We start from the raw sequence: 10,633 nt of genomic DNA on the forward strand, positions 1-10,633 counted from the left end.
ACCTCAACTGTGCAAGAGATGCCTTTCTAGAGCAGAGGGTCTGTGCACTAGCCGATATTGCCCCATCCCCAGCCTCTGGCCTCATTGGTCTGTGGTAGGTTAGGGTATCCATTGCAGGCCAAGTTCCCTGCATGGCTCTGTTTCATCCAGGTTAGGTACAACACTCACACAGTAGGACCACACTCATTTAAATACTGCTGGGTTGAATGGTGACTTCCCACTCCACAGGCTCAGAGGACTCTCTTCCCAGAGGCAGTGCTGCTACACTAACCCTTCCAGATGGTTTGTTTCCTCTGTCCTCTCGAATTGTCCTCATGCATGCTCCAATGAGACTACTGGAGACTTTGTACAGATCTCCCCAGCTCTCCTCCCTGCGATACCCTTCTTCCGACCACCAGTTCCTTGCCTGAGACTCAGCTCCTTCTCCATATGATAGGCAGTATGATAGCTAATCTTAGTTGTCAGTTTTATTGGTTCTGTAATTAACATAATATCTGTGCATGTCTGCGTGGGTATATGTCTTAGTCAGTGTTCCTATTCCTGCACAAAAAAGAAGAAGAAGAAGAAGAAGAAGAAGAAGAAGAAGAAGAAGAAGAAGAAGAAGAAGAAGAAGAAGAAGAAGAAGAAGAAGAAGCAGCAAGTTGGGGAGGAAAGAGTTTATTCAGCTTACACTTCCAAGTTGCTGTTCATCACCAAAGGAAGTCAGGGCTGGAACTCAAGCAGGTCAGGAAGCAGGAGCTGATGCAGAAACCGTGAAGTGATGTTACTTACTGGCTTGCTTCCCCTGGCTTGTTCAGCTTGCTTTCTTGTAGAACCCAAGACTATCAGCCCAAGGACAGCACCACCCACAATACGCTGGGTCCTCCCCTCCTTGATCACTAGTTGAGAAAATGCCTTACAGCCGGGACTCATAGAGGCCTTTCCTCAAGGGAGGCTCCTTTCTCTGTGAGAACTCCAGCTTGTGTCAAGTTGACACATAAAAGTAGCCAGTACAGTATATAAGGATGGTTCCTGAGAGGGTTAATTACATTAGGAAAGACCTTCCCACAGAGTGGGTAGCAGACCAGGATAGAGGGTTCTGAGAGGGAGACCGTGCTGCTGTGACCTGCCCACCTTTTCCACTCGCTGCTGGGGGCATCCACCCTGATGCTATTGGCACAGCTTTGGCATCCTTTGCTGGCACAAGAGCCCAGCGTCTGTGGCTTTTCAATGTACACTGAGGACCAGCAGCTCTCCGGGAATCTTCAGGCCTTCAGCACCAGACTTGGACTGCTGAGACCTATGGCTCAGGCTTTCGGACTCCCTGGCAGGTTGCCATTGTTGGACTAGTAGGCCTTATCACGTAAGTCAATACAATCTAATACAGAGGTTCTCTACCCTCCTAATGCTGCCACCCTTTGATACAGTTCTTCATGGTGTGATGACTCCCAACCATCATAAAATTATTTTGTTGCTACTTCATAATCTTATAATTTTGCTACGGTTGTTATGAATCGTAATGTAAATATCTGATAAGCAGGATATCTGATATTCGGTCCTAAAGGGGTTGTGACTTACAGGTTGAAAAACCACTGCGCTCTCTCTCTCTCTCTCTCTCTCTCTCTCTCTCTCTCTCTGCGTGTGTGTGTGTGTGTGTGTGTGTGTGTGTGTGTGTGTGCGCACGCATAATCTAATATCCCATCCTATAGTTTCCAGTCTGAGCTGATACTAAATGATCTGTTCTGAAGAGGCATGAGCTATATGACACTTTTCCCAGAAATATACCACACACACCAATCTACTCACCCCAGAGAGGGAACCCCAGGCAAACCAAAGCAACAGTTGCACAAAGACCAGCTTGGTAAACTGAATTTTTACTGGTTATCTTAGTCAGTGTTTCTATTGCTATGATGAAACAAAAGAAAAATGATCACAAAAGCAAGTTAGGGTGGAAACAGATTATTCAGCTTTTACTCCCAGATTGCTTCAACAAAGGAAGTCAGGACAGGAACTCAGAGGAAGCAGGGCAGGAGCCTGGAGGCAGGAGCTGATGCAGAGGCCCTGATGGAGTGCTTCTTACTGGCTTGCTTCATATGGCTCGCTCAGCCTGCTCTCTTATAGAACTCAGGACCACCAGCCCAAGGATGGCACCACCCACAATGCCGCTGAGCCCTCTCCCATTACTAAGAAAATGTCCTACAGCTGGATTTCATGGAGGCATTTTCTCAATTGAGGCTGCTTCCTCTCTGATGACTCTAGCTCGTGTCCAGTCGACACAAAACCAGACAGTACACTGGCGTTACTTACAGCCAGGCTGACCAGAGTCTCCTTCCCAAGCAGGTGTTGACTGCTAGCAGCACTGGAGCAGGGTCCTTGGGACTCTTGTGGGTTCTAGTTCTTCCCTGATGGTTAAGCTTGCTTGTCATTGGAGTATCCAGGCTCCTTCCCGAAGGGAGTCTTGCACTAAAGAGCAAGCTGTCCTGTCGCACAAAGTCAGGTTCTGTGCCCAAATGACAGCCACTCCACTCCGGGTTATAACTGTCTGTAGGTGCTGTTCAAAATGTCCCCTACTGCCACAGTGGTTCCATCCCAACACACTATTGACTTTAGTTCAGCAAAAATGTTTATTAGTTCTTTTTCTCTGACTTTAAGCTGCGCTAGTCATTGTTCTTAGTGAAATATTGTATATCACAGCTATTATTCTTTGCTGACTACAGAGTAACAGGGATGCCATCTATCCTGTGAGCGTCAGGAGGAAACCCTACCCATCCATCCTTCATTACTTCCCCTCGCTGGAGACCCTGGTCACCCTGCCGCAGCGATCGATTCGTTCTTCATCACCTCACTGTGGGCCACTCTCCCATTTCTGCACCTCTCAGACATCCATTCTCGCAGTCTCTGGTGGGCTTCCGAGAATGAAACACCTTGAAGAAAACAAAACATAAAGAATAAGAAAAATCTATACTAGGCTTTCAGTCTTCACAATTCCCATGCTTTGCAAAAATTTATACACACACACACACACACACACACACACTCACACACTCCAGCTCTAGGAGTCCCCCAAATGGCCCATATTGTTGTGCCAACTGAGTGTGTGTGTGTGTGTGACATGTGTGTGTGTGAATTATGTTTCTGTTCTTATGTGTATATGTGTCTGTGTGAATATATGTGTATGTTGAGTTTGTCTGTGGATATATGTGTATATATGTATCTGTATATATATATGTGTGTGTGTGTATTTGTGCATGTGTGTGTGAATATGTATTTTGTGGTTTTGTTTTATGTATATGAGTACACTGTAGCTGTCTTCAGACACGCCAGAAGAGGGCATTGGATCCCATTGCAGATGGTTGTGAGCCACCATGTGGTTGCTGGGAATTGAACTCAGGACCTCTGGAAGAGAAATCGGTGCTCTTAACCACTGAGCCATCTCTCCAGCTCTGTGGTTTTGTGTATGTGTGCATGTATGTGTGCCTGTGTGTATGTATGTGAGTACGTGTGTCTACCTGTATGTGTGTGTTTGTGTGGGGCATGTGTCTTTATTGGCATACATATGTGTGTGTGCATGTGTTTGTATATGAGTGTGTATGTATGCACATGTGTTCGTGTGTGCACGCATATGTGTGTGTATAGGTGTGTTACCACTCTGAGAAGCTGTACTCTCTGGAGGGTGCTCTTTGCATCACTGCAGGGCTGCCTCATGGGTAATGAGGCTCTCACCACTGCTGAAAATATGGATCCTACAGAGTCTAAATTGGCCAAATTAAGCCCTGCTGGGTCTTCCCTCTCCACCATCAATCCACATACTTTCACAGAAGCATGAGATGTTCCTAGGATGAGATCAGTGTACACAGAAAGCACACACACACACACACACACACACACACACACACACACACACAGGAGCACAAATTCATCTTTACTTTTAAGACACCAAGGAGAAAACAGACTCTGGCTTTATAGAGAGTGAAAGATCGTTAGTATTTTGAGCTTAACAGAAAGAAGACTGGTGTGTACTGGCTTGACTGCACTGCCTGAGCAGAACTGGGGGAGAGGGGATGGTGTTTGTGGGGTTGGCTCTGCTGAACTTAGTGCACTTGAAGAGGCCTTGGTGGCTGAATCTCTAACAGCAGGGAGGCCTGGATGAACCTGTTGACCTGGGTTCACCATGCTTCTTACAAAACAGAAACCACACATAGGACCTCCGAATACAGGCTGTGGGTGTGTCTTTCCACTAGTCACTGGCCTCCTACAGGTCCTTCCTAAGGCATAACAATTAGAGTTAAGTAGAAATTCATTCATTCATCTCTCTTCTCCCCTTCTGTTGCCTCTGTCTTCTGTCTCTGCTCTCCTCTATCTCTTTGCCTTTCTCAGACACCCTCCTCCTCCATCTCTCTCCTCTCTGTCTCTTCTTTTTCTCTCTCCTCTCTCCTCCCTCCATCCCTATCTCTGCCAATCAAAATAGACGGCACTGTAAACCATGATGTGATACTGAAATACCAGACAGCGGGCGTCGGGTGGAGCTAAGGATCACATGTGCAGGTGGGACCCTGATGCCTGCCAACACTGCAGAGATATTCAGAGGAAAGGGGGAGTCGGATGTGATTGGACTCAAGGACTTTTCTGTGGGTGACATGTTCTTGTGTTTTTCGTCCTTCTGACAGGGGCCCGAAGTGACCCTAATGACAGAAAATGAGCCTCTCAGATAAGTATAGAGTGCAGATGCTTCGGGTGGACGCATGGGGCATGGCCGTTGTGAGCTGCCAGGAAGAAAGGCAGGTGGAGTCTCTGAGGTCAGCACAGACTTTCAGCTGTCCCTTCGGAGTACAGTGATTTAGGGCGAGGGTTTTCCAAGGAGAAACTGATGGGCAAAAACTAGTGTGACGGCTGCAAAATCAGCCTTGGGTGGGGGTGGGGGGGTTTCAATTCTTGGCTGGATGAGCATTCCTGCTTGCCCACAGAACGTAGTTGCTTCCAGAGCACCAACCTCATTGCTGTTGCCAGTGGCCTCCATCACCTCGGGATGACGATGATGTTAGCTCATCAGCCAGCATTTCACTGGGGCTCTGAGTGTGTGTGTATGTGTGTGTGTGTGTGTGTGTGTGTGTGTGTGTGTGTGTGTGTGTGTGTGTGTGTGTTTGCATGCCTGTGTAATGCATGGTGGATGCACCATGGAAGGCAAAGAATGACCTTACTGTCAGATGTCAAGATACCATCCACTTTGTTTTCAGGACAGAATCCTCCCTCGTTGGCCTGGAACTAACCAGGTAGGTTAAGTTGGCACTAGTGACCCCCCCCCAAGGATCTATCTGTCTCCTCCTACCAAGCTGGGATTACTGGGTACCACCACACCCAGCTTCTTTACATAGGTTCTTAGGGTTGAACTCAGCTTCTTGTGCTTGTGAAGTGGGGAGCACTTTACCCACCCATCTCTCCAGCCATCAATGGAGTCTTGATAGAGTCGAAAACCAAAGGTACTACACAGCTGTCGGGTAGCTTCTAGAAGAGGGGTAAACTCAGCTTTGATGTGAGATCGAGAGATCTCAATAGTTCATGATCCACAAGGGGTGTGTGTGTGTGTGTGTGTGTGTGTGTGTGTGTGTGTGTGTGTAAGTGTGTGTGTGTGTGAGTGAGTGTGTGTGTATGAGTGAGGGTGTGTGTGTGTGTGTGTGTGCATGCGTAATTGTAATGGCTAGGTTCCTTTATTGTTCTCTGGATTATTCCTTTAGAGCAGAGTCTCTCCAGAATACTTGCTCTTCTTGTGTAGGTCCCAGTTTGATTCCCAGCACCCATTTTGGGCAATTGATAACTACCAGTTCTAGAGGAATGTGATATCTTCTCCTGGCTACCCTGGGCACTACACTCGTGTGTCACAAACATGGAGACACACATACATGCATAAAATTTGAAAACTTTTAAATCAAAATATTTTTTAGGGAAGGGACTATTTTTTCCCTCTCTATTTGCTTTGTAAACTCTAACTTTAGGATATCTCAATGATTCGCCCTCAAAAACTTTCACCAATCTACAAACTATTTTGGACAAAGATTTTCTTGGTCTCTGACTCGTGTTTGTGTGTGTGTCTCTATCTCTCTCTGTCTGTCTTGGTTTCTCTCTCTCTCTCTCACACACACACACACACACACACACACACATACACACTCTCTCACACATTCTCTCTCTCTTTCACATACACACACACCACACATTCTCTCTCTCTCTCTCTCTCACACACACACACACACACACACATTCCCTCTCTCTCTCTCTCTCACACACACACACACACATACACACTCTCTCACACATTCTCTCTCTCTCTTTCACATACACACACACCACACATTCTCTCTCTCTCTCACACACACACACATTCCCTCTCTCTCTCTCTCTCTCTCTCTCTCTCACACACACACACATACACACTCTTTCACACATTCTCTCTCTCTTTCACATACACACAAACCACACATTCTCTCTCTCTCTCTCTCTCTCACACACACACACACACACACATTCCCTCTCTCTCTCTCTCTCTCTCTCTCTCTCTCTCTCTCTCTCTCTCTCTCACACACACACACACACACACACACACACACACACATTTAATAGCACTGCAGAGAGGCCAAGAGTTTTTCTTCTTGCAGCATGGAAAACTATGGGCAGACAACAAAATCAATAACTATATTCCAAAATGAAGAAATTGTTTATTGAACTGATTCAACAACCTATTTTTGTAATAGAACAAAATAGAACCAAGCCAGCTATTTATCTGCCCCTGGATCCTGTCTGTGTCTTCCCTCCGGGACTCAAGTTCCTACAATTTCCAGTCTGAGTCACAATGTGACCCCAGATTACCTTCCAATCTTATCTCCTATCCTTCGCTTACAATGTTCTCTTGATTCTTCCTCCTGATTCAACGGTTTTCCCCATCCTTAAAGCCCCACTGTATAGTAACTGCTCCCTTCTTTCTCTCCAGATTCCTACGAATCCTTTGAAGCTTCATTTCTAGATCTGACATATCAAGAGGACAATTCTACTCACCATAATCACACCTCAGGACTAGAGACCAGCCTTTGTTGTGGACAGCCATGGCCATCACACGATTGGGTTCATTAACATTCCCTCATGGAGTCGGGGAGGGCTCACCAACAGAACATATGGTCTTTTCTCCATCCCCCCCCCCCCAGGTAACAACTACTGGAGGTGCAGAATCTTTTCTGTTAGTGGCTTAAATGTGTTATGTCCCCCCCACAGACTCAGGTGTTTTAACACTCGGTACCCAGCAGGTGGCGCTATTTGGGAGGTTATGGAACCTTTAGGAGGTGAAGCCTCACAGGAATGGGGTCTGATTTGGGTCCTGACAGCTCTCTGGGACCCGTCTGCCAACCACAGTCTCCCCTGTAGCTCCTCATATACTCCCACCAGCTCCCCAGTCTCTTTCTTTGTCTATTTCTGCCTCCCTCCCTCTTTCTGCCATGGTTGCTCTCAACCTCATTGGCCACATCGTCACTTCTCTGATCCCTTCCACAGCTCAGTGGCTGCTACCAAGACAGCTCAGAGGCTGGAGTTGTTCAGGAGCTGGAGTGGGAGCTAAGGCAACCAGGAGACAACTCAAGGTGCTGTATTGTTCACAGCAACAGAAAAAAATAATCAACTCAGCAGGCAACCATCGCCAGCTCGTCATCTGTCAAACAGTGGGTCCTGAACTTGAATAAGGAGTCTGGTATTTAGTGTCAGAAGGTAGACTACACAGGGTCCATGCACTGCATCATGTCAGATCATTGGTTATGCACATAGAACATGTATTGGCTGGTTTTACGTCAACTTGACTCAAGTTAGAGTCATCAGAGAAAAAGGAGCCTCAGTTGAGAAAATGCTCCCATGAGATCCAGCTGTAGGGCACTTTCTTAATTAGTGATCAATGGTGGAGGGCCAAGCCCCATTGTGGACGGTGTCATTCCTGGGCTTTACAAGAAAGCAAATTTAGCAAGCCATGTGAAGCAAGCCAGTAAGCATCAGTCCTCTGGGGCCTCTGTGTCAGCTCTTGCCTCCAGGTTCCTGACTTGTTTGAGTTTTTGTCCTGACTTCCTTTGGTCAGTGATGTGGAAGTGTAAGCTAAATAAAACCTTTGCTCCCCAATTTGCATTTTGGTCATGGTATCTCACTCACAGCAATAGAAACCCTAACTAAGACAAGTTGGTACCAGGAGTGGGGTGTTGCTATGACAGATACAACCATGTTTTGGGGAAGATTGTGGAAAGACTTTGGAATTTGGAGCTAGAAAAGCCAATGAGGTCCTGAGAGAAATAGCCAGAATATAGCAAATACATAGGTGAATGCCATCATTAAACCACTGAACTGAGAACGGGACCCCCGTTGAAGGAATCAGAGAAAGGACTGAAAGAGCTTGAAGGGGCTTGAGACCCCATATGAACAACAATACCAATCAACCAAAGCTTCCAGGGACTAAGCCACTACCCAAAGACTATACATGGACTGACCCTGGCCTCCAACCTCATAGGTAGCAATGAATATCCTAGTAAGAGCACCAGTGGAAAGGGAAGCCCTTGGTCCTACCAAGACTGAACCCCCAGTGAACATGATTGTTGGGGGTAGGGCAGTAATGGGGGGAGGATGGGGAGGGGAACACCTATAGAGAGGGGTAAGAGGAGGGGTTAGGGGGGTGCTGGCCCGGAAACCAGGAAAGGGAATAACAATCTAAATGTAAATAAGAAATACCCAAGTCAATAAAGATGAAAAAAATAAAAAAAAAAAGTAAAAGGAAAAAAGAAAAGAAAAGCCAATGAGTGTCAAGAGTTCAGAGAGATGTTCTTGGGGAGCTTTAAAGATAAAACTGTTAAAAGCAGTGCAGAAGATGGAAGCCTGGCTTTCGAAGTTTCAGAGGGAAATTTAAAGACTCTATCAGGGATGTCTGCTATTTTAAATTAAGGTTCTGTGGTTCTGGTTAGCTGGGTTTGAAAAAAATCAGCCACAATTAACAAGAGACAAGCACCACTGATGTGAAAGTTTTATATCACTGAGACAACTGATACTAGTGAGCTGGAACCAAGACATTAGCAGTATTCGGGAAAAGACCAGCATCACTGAGGTGAAAACATCTGGGAAGTGTTTCCTGAAGGCACAGAGAAGCTGAGTTCCAGAGGTAGCCAAGAGTGTACCTTGTGTTGGCAGCAGGACTTGATCGTGTATAAGAGTCATCCAGGTGGCACTCATTTTGAAGGGATCATGGAGAACACCTGAGGCTTGGTACTATGAGAGGCCAGGAGAGGCCATTGGTGAAGGTGCAGCCTCAGTGACAGTTGAAGGCCCAGGACTGAAGGGGTCATGCCAAGGAGTCAAGACTTGGCACCATGAAGAGATCCCAAGAGAGGCTATTCTTTCAGATAGCCCCAGTTTGGATGTCAAGTTAACATAAAACTAGCCAACACAGAGATGCCAGAAAAGGGTGGTCAGAACCCATAGATCAGGCATGGAAGGCGGTTGTGAACCACCTGGCATAGACACTGGGAACCAACTAAACTCGAGTCTTCTGCAAAAGCAGCCTGTGCTCTCAACCAGTGAGACATTTCTCTAGGTTATTGTTCCTTCTGAACCAATCACAGCCACTTATACTTGAAGGAGCTACAGTAATCCCTCCAGCTAAAGGGAGTATGTCCCCTGCTATCTACGGTAGAGATGACTCGTACGGCTTGTGATCTACAAGAGTCTAGTCCAGTTTCAGACAGCTCTAGCAGAAGCTGTGGCTCCAGCAGCCAGTTCCTGTCTTTGTACAGCTGTTAGAGGTATCCATGGTGTGTTTTGGTGCTGATCGTCCCTCCAGCTAGTGGACTGATGATCCTTCTTTCTCTAAGGTAACCCAGAGAGAGCAATTAAATTGTCAAGTTGCCCCCCACCTCCTATGTCTCTGCTTATTTACAGGAAAATGAACATCAGAAGAAATGTTTGCAATGTGGACGTTCTTAAAGCCTTGTGGCTAACACTAATGGTGCAACAGGTTTTGGCAGTGTATTCACAATCCCTGACGCCTGCCCCGTGTCTCATGAGAGGTGGGGCTCCCTCATTCGTCTGAAGGAGACAATGAGACCAATGCTGAAGGCAACGTTTTCCTTTTTGTATGCACAGGACTTGGGGCTTAGTCACCTGCAACCAGAGGAGCTTTCATGGGTACCATCTTCTCTCACGCTGCCTCAGTACCTACTATCACATTTGCTTCCTGTTCACGTTCTCTCAATGCGCCCTGCCTATCAAAGAAAGGGGAATATCATCCGCTCTCCAGGTCAAATGTTTGCTTTGCCACAAATCCCCTTGGAGAGGCCAGCAGATCAATCCTGAGACCCCCAAGTCCTCAGCAGATACCAATGGATTATTTCAGGTGTGGGAGTTTTCACAGTCACATGACTGCAGCCCCCACAACCTCTGACTCAGCTCAGATTTGCTAAGTCGTATGGCTGCCATGTGATATTCTGGGGGGCCTTTGCTTCCTTCCAGGCTTGGCATCTCACCCCACCTCTGCTCCTTGCTTTTTCCTTTGTGACTCTGAGCTATGAATTTATCAAGGGGTGGGCAGAGTTTCCCTCTCTGCTGCCAAACCTGTGGGAAGATGCGCAGCAGAACACTCCATGTCTTG

This window comes from Rattus norvegicus, chromosome 12, assembly GCF_036323735.1.
Source record: "Rattus norvegicus strain BN/NHsdMcwi chromosome 12, GRCr8, whole genome shotgun sequence".
Lineage (NCBI taxonomy): Eukaryota > Metazoa > Chordata > Mammalia > Rodentia > Muridae > Rattus > Rattus norvegicus.